Here is a 13,622-nt window from a genome sequence, read left to right on the forward strand (position 1 = left end):
GCAAATGAACTCCAGACGCATGTGCCACCTTGTGCATGTTGCTTAAGTGGATCCTGGAGAATCGAACCGGGATCCTTTGGCTTTCCAGGCAAATGCCTTAACTACTAAGCCATCCCTTCAGTCCAGCATTATTATTTTTTTTATCATGTAGGAATATATTAATTGAAATTTGAAGCACCTTGGGCAAATTAAAATTATCTCAATGTAAAGCATTTAAAAATGTAAAAGACAGTCCTTTCCTTGTGGGCTGAAAGGCTTCTTGGTTACAGTGAATTCCTGTGGTTGTCTTCATCTTCCTGGAGCTTATTGTGGAAAGCTTCCACAGCCAATTCTAGGTTTCTAGTTATTAAAAATCCGATGACTTTGTAGCTTTTTATTAGATTTTCCAAAGTCCAAACTGGCCGATGTGTTGGCCACAGTGTTGGGAATTGCAGCTGTGACCAGGACCAACAAGTACAGAGCATGGGGACATCAATGAATGGGAATGCTCCATGCAGCAGAAGCAGGCTGCGTGGCAGTCACCTGGCAAAACTGGTTGCAGAGCCCATAGTCTCCCATCGGAGCTGGGAGTTCGCAGCATGAGGATGGAGCCGTGCCACTGCCTGCCTGTGCAGGAAGGCATTCCAAATGAGTGTGCACATCCACCTTGTGCATCTGGCTTAATGTGGGTGCTGGGAGTCAAACTTGGATCCTTTGGCTTTGCAGGCAAGCACCTTAACCAATAACCCATCTCTCTCTAGCCCCCCTCCTTTTCTTATTTCCATCCCTCCCATTATTCCCTTCTGTCCTCCTACACAATTTTGCTTCTACTTTCATGTCATGCGTGCATTCATGATTTTATGTATCTACATATAATTTGGAACCAAAAGTGTGGTATTTGCCTTTTTCAGATTGGCTTAGTTAAGTAAATATGATTATGTCAAATTGTATCCACATTTCTACAAACACCACGACTCCTTTATGGTTGAAAAAAAGTTCCATTTTTTATCTATGTATCTGTCTGTCTATCTGCTTATCATCTATATATCCATCTACCTACTTAATTTTTTATATACATTTCCTTATTGTTGGATACCTAGGTTAGTTCTATAACTGAGTTATTGTGAATAAACATTGTTCATTGTCAATAAACATTGATGTGCAAGTATCTCTGTGATATGTTGACTTGAAGTCCTTGGGGAAAATACCTAGGAGTGATACAGGGCACATCTGCTTTTGCCTTTTGAGAAATCTCTATACTGACTTCCATACTAGCTGGACCACTTTACACTCCCACCAGCAGTGTATAAGGATTTCCTTTCATTGAATGTTTGCTAATGTATGTAGCTTTTGGTTTTCTTCCTCTTCTTTTTTTGTTGAGGTAAGGTTCCACTGTAGCCCATGCTGACCTGGAATTCACTATGTAGTCTCAAGGTGACCTCAAATTCACAGTGATCCTCCTACCTCTGCCTCCCAAGTGCTGGAATCAAAGGTGTGTCCCACCATACCCAGTGGTTTTCTTGTATTTTTTAATATTTTATTTATTCATTTATTTGAGACAGGTAGAGAGAGGCAAATATATATATTTAATATAATATTCCATTATATGGATGATATGTATATTAATATATGTATTATATCATGTAATATATAATACATATTATAATATGTAATATAATATATCATATGATATGATTAACTATTGCCAGCAAGTGCCTTAACTGCTATGTCACCTCTCCAGCCCCAGCTTTTGGTTTCCTTCATGACTGCCATTCTGACTATGGAATGTCAGTGGTGTTTTGATTTGCATTTCCCTGATGGCTACTGAGATGAAACATTTTTAAAATATATTTATTGCCCATGTTTTGAGAACTGTATGTTTTTAGTTCATTTGTTGACTGGGTTATTTGCTTTCTTTTTAGTGTTTTGAGTTCTTCATAACACAGGAATTCTCCATCAGATGTACACCTAGCAAAGACTCCCATTCTGTGGGTCTGTTTCTTTATTTGACTAATAGTTTCCTTTTCTGTATAGAAGCTTTTGAATTTTATGAAATCCCATTTGCAAATTGCTATCCCTCTTTTCTGAGTGACTAAAGCCCTATTGACAAAGTTACCATCTACTTCTAAATCTTAAAGTATTTTCTTTATTTTTTTTTTCCTCTAACAGTTGTGCAATTTCAGGTCTTACATTAAGGTCTTTGATCCATTTGGAGTTGAGTTTTGCTCAGAATAAGAGATAGGGACCAAATGTCCTTTTTTTTAAAAAAGAACAATCACATGTAGATCCAGTTCAGCAATAACTATTTGCTGAAAATATTGCCTTTACCAGCATGTATTTCTGGCAACTTTGCCTAAAATCAAGTGGCAGGGTAAAGCTATTTTTAGAGGTAAGGTGTAGCCAAGGGAAGCTGGGTTCCACCCAATCCTGTGTAGGCTTTAAATTGTGACATTCCCAACAATTTGGAAGATAGCTTAAAAAAACAAGTCAATTTACAGTTCATTATCTTGAACTAGACTTTATAATACATATCCAAGACTTTTCAGTGGTAGAAAGGACTAGAGAGCCTTGCATAATTTTCTTCCAGAGAGAATTGCTGTTTCTTAATTAAAGTGCCTACAGATGGCAAAAGACAACATTCATTGGCACTTTTTATTTTTATGAACATTTTCAAAACTAAAAACTTGGACACAATAGTGTCATATCTTCTAGGTATTGAATTTTGTCTCCCAAAATTTATGAACATTTGTGAGACTATATGCAGAAAGTGCTTTGGGGAAGCAATTAAAGTTACATGAATGCATTAGTATGTAGTGTTAGCCCAATACAACTGATGGCCTTGTGAGGAGGGAAGAGGAAAGACCCTGGACTCTCAGTACACTCCGAGGAAAGGTGAGCACATCCACGTGCATGTCAAGACAAGATCCCTCATCAAAACCTAACCATTGCTGGCACTCTGGACTCTTACTTTCTCCAGAACTAAGAGAAAATAGATTTCTACTCTTTTAAGCCACCTAGTCTATGTCATTTTAAGATGACTGTTTGAGTATAACCTCTAGGCACACCTTATGCTCAGAAATTGTCAAAATTTCATCCTATACTCTTTGTCTATAGCCAGGCCTGGCCCTGCTTAGCTTCCAAAATCAGATGAAAGTGGATGCAATCAAGGTAGGCCATAGGTTTCACCTGTAATAATCTATACTCAACCTTTCCTTTCTTTCTCTCTCCCTCCCTTCCTCCCTCTTTCTCTTCCTTCCAAGACTACTTTACTATTATTTTTGTTGTTTATGTGTCTAAATATGTGTGTGTTCATGTTCAGGTATGTGTGTGCCATGGTGTGCATATGGAGGTCAGAGAACTCCTAGTAGGCTGGCCCTACCCTATTGACTTGATTTGGAGCAGAGTTTCTGGCAATGAATTCTCTCCACTATTTTTTTTTAATTTTTTTGTTCATTTTTATTTATTTGAAAGTGACAGAGAAAGAAAGATGCAGAGAGAGAGAGAGAGAGAGAGAGAGAATGGGCATGCTGGGGCTTCCAGCCACTGCAAACAAACTCTAGACGCGTGCGCCCCCTTGTGCATCTGGCTAACGTGGGACCTGGGGAACCGAGCCTCGAACCGGGGTCCTTAGGCTTCACAGGCAAGTGCTTAACCACTAAGCCATCTCTCCAGCCCCTCTCCGCTATTTTTGCACTTTCTTGGAGCTTCCAAGAAATTCTCCTGTCTCCATCTCCCATGTAGCTATCAGTGTCAATGTGCTAAAATTACAGAAGTCAGTCACAGCTTTGGGATTCTAAGTAAAAAAAACCTATGTAAGGGTCTGGTGGATCAAATACAATCCTCCAGTTTGAATGACAAATGCTTTATCCACTGAGCCATTACCCCAGACCCTCCCAATGTTGTTTTAATTAAAGTATTTTCTTTTTCATCTTCATTATTCAAATTTTTTTATTTTAATAGACTTTATTATATGTACATTTCCTTTGAAAATATATTAATAGTCTTTATAATTTTTAGACCTTTGGGCACTAATTCCATAATATGTTATTTTAGTTTTTTTTATTTATGTATTGATTTTGTTTTGTAGGCTATTGGGTTCCATTTTATAACTACTACTTCTTCTTCTCCTCCTCCTCCCCCTCCTCCCCCTCCTCTTCCTCTTCCTCCTCCTCCTCCTTCTTTTGTTTTTTTGAGGTAGGGTTTCACTCTACCCCAGACTGACCTGGAATTTACTATGTAGTCTCATGGTAGCTTCAAATTCATAGCAATCCTCCTAAGTGATCTGCCTCCCAAGTGCTGGGATTAAAAGCATGCACTACCATGTGTGGCTTCCAGATTCTTGACCTATTAATTTTTACTTAAGGCTAAACATTATAAATTTTATGCTGTTGAATTTTGTACTTTGTTGTCTTTCTGAAGGAACATTAATATTGTTTTGTTTTGTTTGTCTGGAAAGCAGTAGCTTGTGTATTTGCTTGATTCTCCATCCTTTGTACCAGTTTTGCTTGTACATAATAGTCAGAATCTTCCCCAAGGAAATCTCGTAAGCCAAGTTGTTACAATATTTAGCCTAGGCTTTAAGTTAAAAGTGGAGAATGGCAAATTACTCTTTGTCTCATCAGGATGACTTCAGACCCTGATCATGTGGAGGGCTGATCTGGTAGAGGTAATCATTGTTTCAATCTTACAGGACAATAAGCTATAAATGGAAGTCACAGTAGGCCCTCAAATAACACTGGTAAGAAAGAGATTTGCTTGCTTTCAAGGATATGCATAAGGTACTATTCACTGCAAGTTTGGCTTGTCCCTGCTGCTAAGCAATACTCCTCAGGAATTAATTTACTCTGGGTGTGCAGTGCTGTCTTGGTTGGCAACACAGTCTGTCTAATCTGGGTGATTAGAACCCCAACACCCCTCAGTCCTCTGTGGGCTCTGAAAATAATATCACTTAAAGTTCTCAACTGCTTATCTGAGATTGCACTGTAAGCATGAAAATTGTAATATTCATTACAGTCTGGAGCAGGCCCTATGACATTCTTAGGGCTTTTTCTTCATGTGCCACCCTTGTCTCTGGTGCCCTTCTACAATTTCCAGCCATGAGCTTCCCTTAATTCCAGTCTTTCAATAGTGAAATCGGTGGCATTGTTGATTTATTCTTGAACCCTCTGTTGTAGCATCATCTGGAAGTTTCCTGCCAGCTAGGGGCAGGGAGTGTGTGTGTGTGTGTGTGTGTGTGTGTGTGTGTGTGTGTGTGTGTGTGATTTGACTTTCCATTTGATTGTATCTCTTTTGTGAGTGATCAGAGCTCTGTATGTTCTTTAATCTTCAAAAGAGTTGTTTCCTGTATTTAGTCTGGTGTTCCAGTTCCTCATGAAGGTGGGCAAATCTGATCACACTTAGCATAGTTGGAAGTGGCTCTGTTGGATTTTAAGACAACTTGCATCAAGGCATATTTATTCCCTCCATAGTAACTAAGGTATGCATAAAATTTTTTCTCAAAATGTATTTCTATTGGTAAAATGGAAATTATATTACTCTTGCAAATTAGATGAACTAATTGTGAAAATTTACATCTCTTAAGGAAGAGAGGCCTCAGTAGGCATTAAGAATGTTCCCTGGTTCAGAAACAAACCCATATAATTGAGCATCATTATTTTGGTCCAGGGAGCATTATCGTTTAGTGTCTGTATAATTTTGTCATTCTTCTCTAAGTTTGGTGGAACATTTTTATTGTCTATTTACCTTATGATAATGTCATTTTCATCATTTTCTAAAGACTGAATTTAATTATATTTTGAGGAATAATTGATTTGTGGTTTTTATGAATTTCAGAAACCTTTTTTCTTGATGAATTTTTCTGGTTTGAAGTGATGCAAATTATGCTTTCCTTATTTTTTCAGCCTTATACAAACAGCCTTCAGAAAACATTAATTTGGAACTATTCATTTGTTTTAGAGACACCAAAGACAGCTTGCTAGAGATTCAGTTTCTTCTCATTGCATTATAAAATTTACATTTGTACAGAGTTTGAAAACATTGAACTCCTAATGAGTAAATATGTAAGAGGCCATAGTTGGGATGGGATAAGAAAAATCTTTCAAGGACCTCATATTGCTGAATATATAAAAGAAATACATACAAAACAAGAAGGCTGTGAATGAGTACCTGTTTCCTCTCATACCAACTTCAAATACCTCAAATTCTAGAGACTCTGTTTCTGAATGAGGTGAGCATATCAGACCAAATCAAAAAATCACCATGAAAGCAAATCAATTAGAATCTTGAGAATCAATTAGAATCTTGAGAACTCTCAACCAAAATAAATGTTTTTTCTTTATAAATTGATTATCTGAAATATTTCATTGTATTGACAGAAAACTAACACATATAAGGTTTTAATTATGATTTTTTTTTCTTAGATTCCCTTCTCTTTTCTCCTTTATGTCATTAGGTAAGTTTTAGTTTCAACAAAATGTCATTATCACCTTGGAGGGTAGGACTAATTTCAGGCCGGTAGGGCAAGAACAAAAGGAATACATTAGACATTAGAAACACATTCTTTAAAAAATGTCATTTTTCTTTCTAGTATGAATTAAGATGACAACATGGAAACATTTATATATGAAATACTTGCATTGAAAGGTTAGTATGAATTTTATAAAATATGACTTCTTCTATTAAGATTCTGGAGAATCCAAAATTCAAAAATGTCTGCGCATGACAATATGAAACAGCGTGGCAGGAATACATCGACACCGCTTTTATTTTACTAAAGAATTTTAGGAAATCTGAGGATTTCATCAATACAAATATGATTCTGCTAAGACTGATTTGTTTATTTGTTATTTAAAAAAAATTTAAGGTCAGATGTGTGGCTCATGCCTTTAATCTCAGCGCTCAAGAGGTAAAGTTAGAGGAGGATTGCTGTTAGTTCAAGATCACCCTGAGATTACATAGTGAATTTTGGGTCAGCCTGGGCTAGAGCAAGACTAGCTTGAAAAACTAACTAGATAAATAACTTTTAACTTATAGTTTTAAGCTAATTATTTTGTATGCCATTACCGGTTGACAAAGACTAAGTGCTTTTGATGTAAGCTTGTAGTCAGGAAAGCAACACTGGGAAGAAGTCAGCTACCTGTTAATTACTATAGTGCTTAGCAATTTTCCACAGCTCACAAAGCAGTCATTCCCTTCAAAGCCATGTCTATAAACCCTCCCTGTGTCATCTGAATGTATCTGTGGTAAGATATTATTTCAATGTGATCCTTTTAAGAAGAACTTAATGCATTCCAAAGCCACAGAGAAATAACTTTTGCATTAGTTTTTATTTGCTTCATGAAGCATTGCCCATTTCATGGTTCAATTAAATTAATCATTATTTATACCACTTATTGAAATTGCCATTTGGTGAAATGATAATTATGAACTTACTTTCTCCCTCCTTAAAACATTAATCCCTAAGGATAGAGCCCTATTTTAATCTCTTTGCTTGCCACCAGGGGTCATGTCTGGCATATTCTAGGTACTCAATTAATATTGACTGAATTCAATTTAGGCTACTTGTACCATGGCCATATTCCATGATGCATAGAAACTAAATATAAATGCTGAACAAATAAAAAGAATCCGCAAATCAAAAGTTATATGAATTATAAAGGAGAAATCTGCCCCTAAAGAAAAGATATATGAATTACAATTGTAAACTGAGCGAGCACCCACCGTGGATTGTTTTTTTCATACCTGTCCAAAGGGGAATATAGAACTAAGCAAAGATGTCACACATGCATCCTAACTGGCCAACTTAGTCAAGATGAAAGACTAAAGAGAAGAAATGGTGAAGGCATGTCCTAACTGTGACTCTTGTGCATCTAGCTTACATGGGTACTGGGGAATCAAACCTGGGACGTTAGGCTTGGCAGGCAAGTGCCTTAACTGCTAAGCCATCTCTCTAACCCAAGAAATGTTTGTTGAGTTTTAGTTGTGTATAAGGCAATGTGCTATATAGGCCCATGAGGAAGTTTCAGGCTAACAGACAAATGTGCATACCATAAAATAGACAAGTCAGGTTAAGTAGGTTTCAAGTTCTATGGTTTGGTCACAGAAAAGAGGCAGACAAGTAGAGCAACTAGTTTAAGCTTCATGATACTGTGTTTGGCTTCAGCACTAGACCCAACCTTCTTCTCAACAATGCCCTTCGTAACCTGATAGGAACTTGGCATCCCCACCTGTACTGAGCTGCACATGCACCCAGTTCAAACAATGGACTCGTTTTTTCCTCTTATTGGTGACCATTCTTTGTGATCGGTCCCCATTCAAATATATTCTTAGAAAGATCCAGGATCTGACAGGGTCCCATCCAGCCTGAACTCATTTTGGATGCAAGCACAAAAAGGCAAACTGTTTCCTCTAAGTGAACTTTTAGGGAGAAATCCCTATTTAACATCTTATATCTATGCATAATTGGGACCACAGGACCCCACATAGTACAACCTTAGCAACAGATCCAGCCTTCCCTAAAAGTCCTATAAAGAGAATCCCTGACTCATTTTCTGATGCCCTTCAGTACTCTCCATTCAAGTGGACCACTGTCCCTGTGACAGTATATTTAAGCATTTATTATTTCACTATCTCATGGTTCTTAATAAAGTGTCATTATACTTAATTTCTTATGTGTGACTTTTTTCAATCCTTTGAATAAGATGCCAAGAACCTGAAAACATCTAGAAACCACCAGTAACAGAGTGATTCATCCTGAGTAGATAAAGTCCAATAATATGTTCATGAGGAATATTTCATTTAAGTTGACCTTGAAGAATACTTTCTTTTAAGTTGGAGGCATGGTTCAGCAGTGAAAGGCACTTGCTTGCAAGGCCTGATAGCCTGGGCTTGATTCCCTAGCACTCATGTAAAGATATACAGAGGCACATACATCTGGAGATGGTTTAAGGCAGCAAGAGGCTCTGGCACACCCGTTCTCTCTTTTCTCTCTGGCAATAAATAAATATTTTTAAAGTAATATTTTCTTTCCTTAGAGATACCACAACAACTACTTTCCACAATTTAGATGCTAAAGCAGCAGATATTTATTCTCTTATAGTTCTAGAGGCTTGTGGTCAGAAATTAAGGCATTTAAAAGCAATCCTTGACTTCCAGGTAAGATGGTGGCATAGGACACATGCCAAACCAGCCTAGGGAGGGATTTAAGCAAAATACACTCTTTCTGAAAAGTAAAGGAGTACAGGTTATTTTTAGACATAGCAGAGAAGCAGGAGAGACAAATATCCACCAGAAAGGAAGAAAATGGCCAGAATCCCATTGAACCATTTGCAGCCCTGTGATCCCTGCAATCCGTACACCCGCCAGGCACTACCCCACCAGGTGTGCCAAGTAGTGGCAGCAGAGAACAAACAAGGGGATTTTCCAACCTCATTAGCCTCCTTGCAAAGTCAAGAAAGCTGAAAAAATACAGCTGAGATCAACTAAGGAGCTGCTGAAAGGAATACAGGCAGGACCTTGTGAGAAACCCCCGGCTTTCTGCACTCTCTCACACCCCAACCACCAGAACCTCTAACTCCCAGCACTCAGCCCCCAGTGGCAGTGAATCCAGCACAGCTGATCAGAGCTCCAGCTTCATAGCACAACACAGAGGGATCAAGGTGGACACTCAGCATTGGTGAGATTGCAAGGCACCCCAAAAGTAATGAGGCCAACTGACAAAAAAAAGAACAGGTGCACAGGCCTGCATTGGAAGAACTAATCTCTCTTTCCACATCAGGGCAGGTTATGAGTTATATATTCTTATTTGGCTTTACCAATAAGCTGTATTTGGGGGTTGAATATTGTTGTCTTTTATGCTTTCAGATTTATAGGGCCTTTGTCTTTTGCTTCTGTCAGTACTGGGGGTAGGGCCTAGTTCAGATCCAGGCTGACCTCGAACCCAATTCAGAACGGAAATCTCTACCTCCCAGCTGACAAGACTAAGGGTGTAGAGACACACTCTCTTAGGGATTTTGGCTTTATAAGACTGTTTGCTTAATCTCCACAACTGCAAACTTTGTGCTGGTTATTATTGAATGTGTATATTGTTCAGTTGAAGTTTAGAATTTGCCAGTAAATTGTTCCACCCAGTCCACTAGAATACTTGATTAACAAGCAAACTCAACACCTAGGATTACTTCTGTGGTTGGATTGGAGTAGAAGAGCTACACCTGACACCTTAAATTCATATCCTGAAAGTATATAAAGATAGGTCACCACACCTAGGAACAATACAGATAAGTAGAAGACCCAAACATCAAATCAATTCAGAATGAAAAAGTAACTAGATTATAATACAAGAAACACAAAGAATCAAGACAACACAATCCCATAAAAAATTATAAAACCATTACAAATGATCACCAATGAGTCTGTTTTAGATGAAATGCCTGATAAAGATTTTTTTAAAAAATGATTGTATGATTGTATCTATACTCAAAGAAATCAAAGGAGAATGAAAGGAATCAAAGAAGGAAACAAAGGAATTAAAGAAGAAAACACACTTCTGAAAGAAAACACAGGAAAGCAGTTTAATGAAATAAGGAGGTCATTACAAGATGTGAGTAAGGAAACAGAAATACTGAAGAAAAACCAAGCTTAAATTGTCGCTCTGAAGAACACAGTCACATAAATAACTCAGTGGAAAATCTCACCAGTAGAATGGATGAAGGTGAGAACAGAATAAACTAGAAAACCAGGTGGCAGATCTAATAGAGTCCAACAAAGAGAAAGACAAGCTAATAAGAAGGTATGAATGGAACTTGCAAGATATCTGGGACACTATGAAAAGATCAAACATAATAATTTAGCATATAGTAGAAGGAGACGAATTTCAATCCAAAGGCTTAATAGGCATTTTCAACAAAATCATAGAAGAAAAACTTCCCCAAATTGGGAAGGAAATGCCAATGTAGATTTACAAGGAACTTTTAGAACACCAAACAAACAAAACCTGGAAAGAACTTCTCTCCATGTTATAATTAAGGTACTAATCACAAAAACCAAAGAAAATATATTGAAAGCAGTTAGAAAGGAAAAGCAAATCATCTACAAAGGCAAGTCCATCAGCAGATTACTCAGCACAAACTTTAAAAGCCAGAAGGGCTTGGAATGATGTATTCCAAATCCTGAAAGATAACAACTGTCAACCAAGATTACTTTATCCTGCAAAGCTATCTATTCAAACTGATGAAGAAAAAAGGACATTCCACAACAAAAAGAGGCTAAAGGAATTTATGATAACTAAACTAGTTCTATAGAAAATACTTTAAGGAATTCTTCATGCTGAAGAGAAAGCAAAATACACACAGGAGGAAATAGGAAAAAACAAACCATACTCAAATAATAAGCAAGTAAAGGGAAAACAGGAACCACTACAAAAAAAGAAGAATGGTGATAATAAATATATGCCTTTCAATATCAACACCCTCAATGCCTGAACCAAAAGACACAGGCTTGCAGACTGGGTTAAAATACAGGATCCTGCCATTTGTTGCCACCAGGAAACTCATCTCTCAATAAAAGATAGAAACTGTCTTAGGATGAAAGGCTAGAAAATGGTATTTCAAGCAAATGGGCATAGGAAACAATATCTGACAGGATAGAATTCAAACAAACATTAGTGAGGAAAGATAAGGAAAATCATTTTACATGGATTAAAGGAACATTCCAACAGGAGAACATTACAGTCCTAAACATATATGCACCTAATATGGGGACTTCTGATGTCATCAAACAAACACTATTAGACTTAAGGTCACAGATAATACCAAACATAGTTGTAGTGGGTGATTTCAGTAACCCACGCTCATCAATTGACAGCAAAAAATAAACAGAGAGACATCTGGAGTAAATGGTGTAATGGAACAAATGGACCTAACAGATATCAACAGAACATTCCATACAAATGCTGCAGAACATACATTTTTCTCAGCAGCACATGAAACATTCTTTAAAATAGACCATATATTAGGACAAGAAGCAAATCTCAACAAATACAAGAAAATTGAAATGGTCCCTTGTAGTCTATTTGACTACAATGGGATTAAACTGCAAATCAGCAAGAGGAAAAACTACTAAGCATACAGGAATTCATAGAGACTAAACAGTATACTATTGAATGAGGAACAGGTCATTGAAGAAATCAAAAAAGGAAGTCAATAAATTCATAGAATTAAATGATGATGAGAATACAACGTACCAAAATCTTTGTGACAGAATGCAGGCAGTCAGAAGAGGAAAATTTATGGTTCTAAATGCCTATATTAAGAAACTAAGCCAGGTGTGGTGGCACACGCATTTAATCCCAGCACTCGGGAGGCAGAGGTAGGAGAATTGCTGTGAGTTTGAGGCCACCCTGACACTACATAATGAATTCCAGGTCAGCCTGGGATAGAGTGAAACCATACCTCGGAAAAAAAAAAGAGAGAGAGAAAGAAAGAAAGAAAGAAAAAAGAAAAAAAAAAGAATTCCCCACAGGCTGCTCTGAAAAGCCCTCTTTGCATTGTTCCGGGCTCCGCCTCTCTGCTCCCGCAGACACTCGGGGCCTGCCTTCCCTCCCTCTCTCCGGCCGGGACTCCGGCAGGCTTTCCGCCAGTCTTCGAACCCTCCCGTTCTATTTCGCCCGCTGCACCTGCTCACGCGCGCCACCATGTCAGACGCGGCTGTGGACACCAGCTCCGAGATCACCACCAAGGATTTGAAGGAAAAGAAGGAAGTTGTGGAGGAGGCAGAGAATGGAAGAGAAGCCCCTGCCAATGGGAATGCTAATGAGGAAAATGGGGAACAGGAGGCTGACAATGAGGTAGATGAAGAAGAAAGAAGAAGGTGATGGTGAGGAAGAGGATGGAGATGAAGATGAGGAGGCGGAGGCAGCTACGGGCAAGCGGGCAGCTGAAGATGATGAGGATGATGATGTTGATACCAAGAAGCAGAAGACCGATTAGGATGACTAGACAGCAATAAAGGAAAAGTTATTGAAAAAGGGCCTCCGTGACCTATTCACCCTCCACTTCCCGTCTCAGAACCTAAAGGTGGTCACCTTCGAGTAGAGAGGCCGCCTGCCGGCCAACCACGGGCAGCGCCACCCGCAGGAGACGCACGCTCTTCACCACCCCACCAAAACCACAATGAGAATTTGCAACAGGGGAGGAGAAAACCAAAACTTCCGAGGCCCTGCTTTTTTTCTTAAAAGTACTTTAAAAGGAAAATTTGTTTATATTTTTTATTTACATTTTATATTTTTGTACATACTGTTAGGGGTCAGCCATTTTTAATGATAACGGATGACCAGACCAGCCTTCAGAGCGTTCTCTGGCCTATTTCTGACTTTGCTTGTGGTGTGACCATGTTCATTATAATCTCAAAGGAGAAAAAAAAAAAAAAACTGTAATAAAAAAGCAAAAAAAATCTTATTTTGATCATTCCAGTAACTGTTTTTGTCTATGTACCTAGCTGTACTATAAGTAGTTTGTTTGTATGAGATGGTTAAAAAGGCCAAAGATAAAAGGTTTCTTTTTTTTTCTTTTTTTGTCTATGAAATTGCTATTTATTTATTTATTTATTTATTTGGCCTGTTTGATGTATGTGTGAAACAATGTCCAATA

The 13,622-nt window shown here is 38.0% G+C and overlaps 1 pseudogene; it reads left to right on the forward strand.

Annotated features, from left to right (window-relative positions):
* Positions 1-12,656: 12,656 nt before the first annotated feature.
* Positions 12,657-13,001, forward strand: LOC123453321 (annotated as a pseudogene).
* Positions 13,002-13,622: the final 621 nt, after the last annotated feature.

The sequence above is a fragment of the Jaculus jaculus genome, chromosome 11, assembly GCF_020740685.1.
Source record: "Jaculus jaculus isolate mJacJac1 chromosome 11, mJacJac1.mat.Y.cur, whole genome shotgun sequence".
Classification (NCBI taxonomy): Eukaryota; Metazoa; Chordata; class Mammalia; order Rodentia; family Dipodidae; genus Jaculus; species Jaculus jaculus.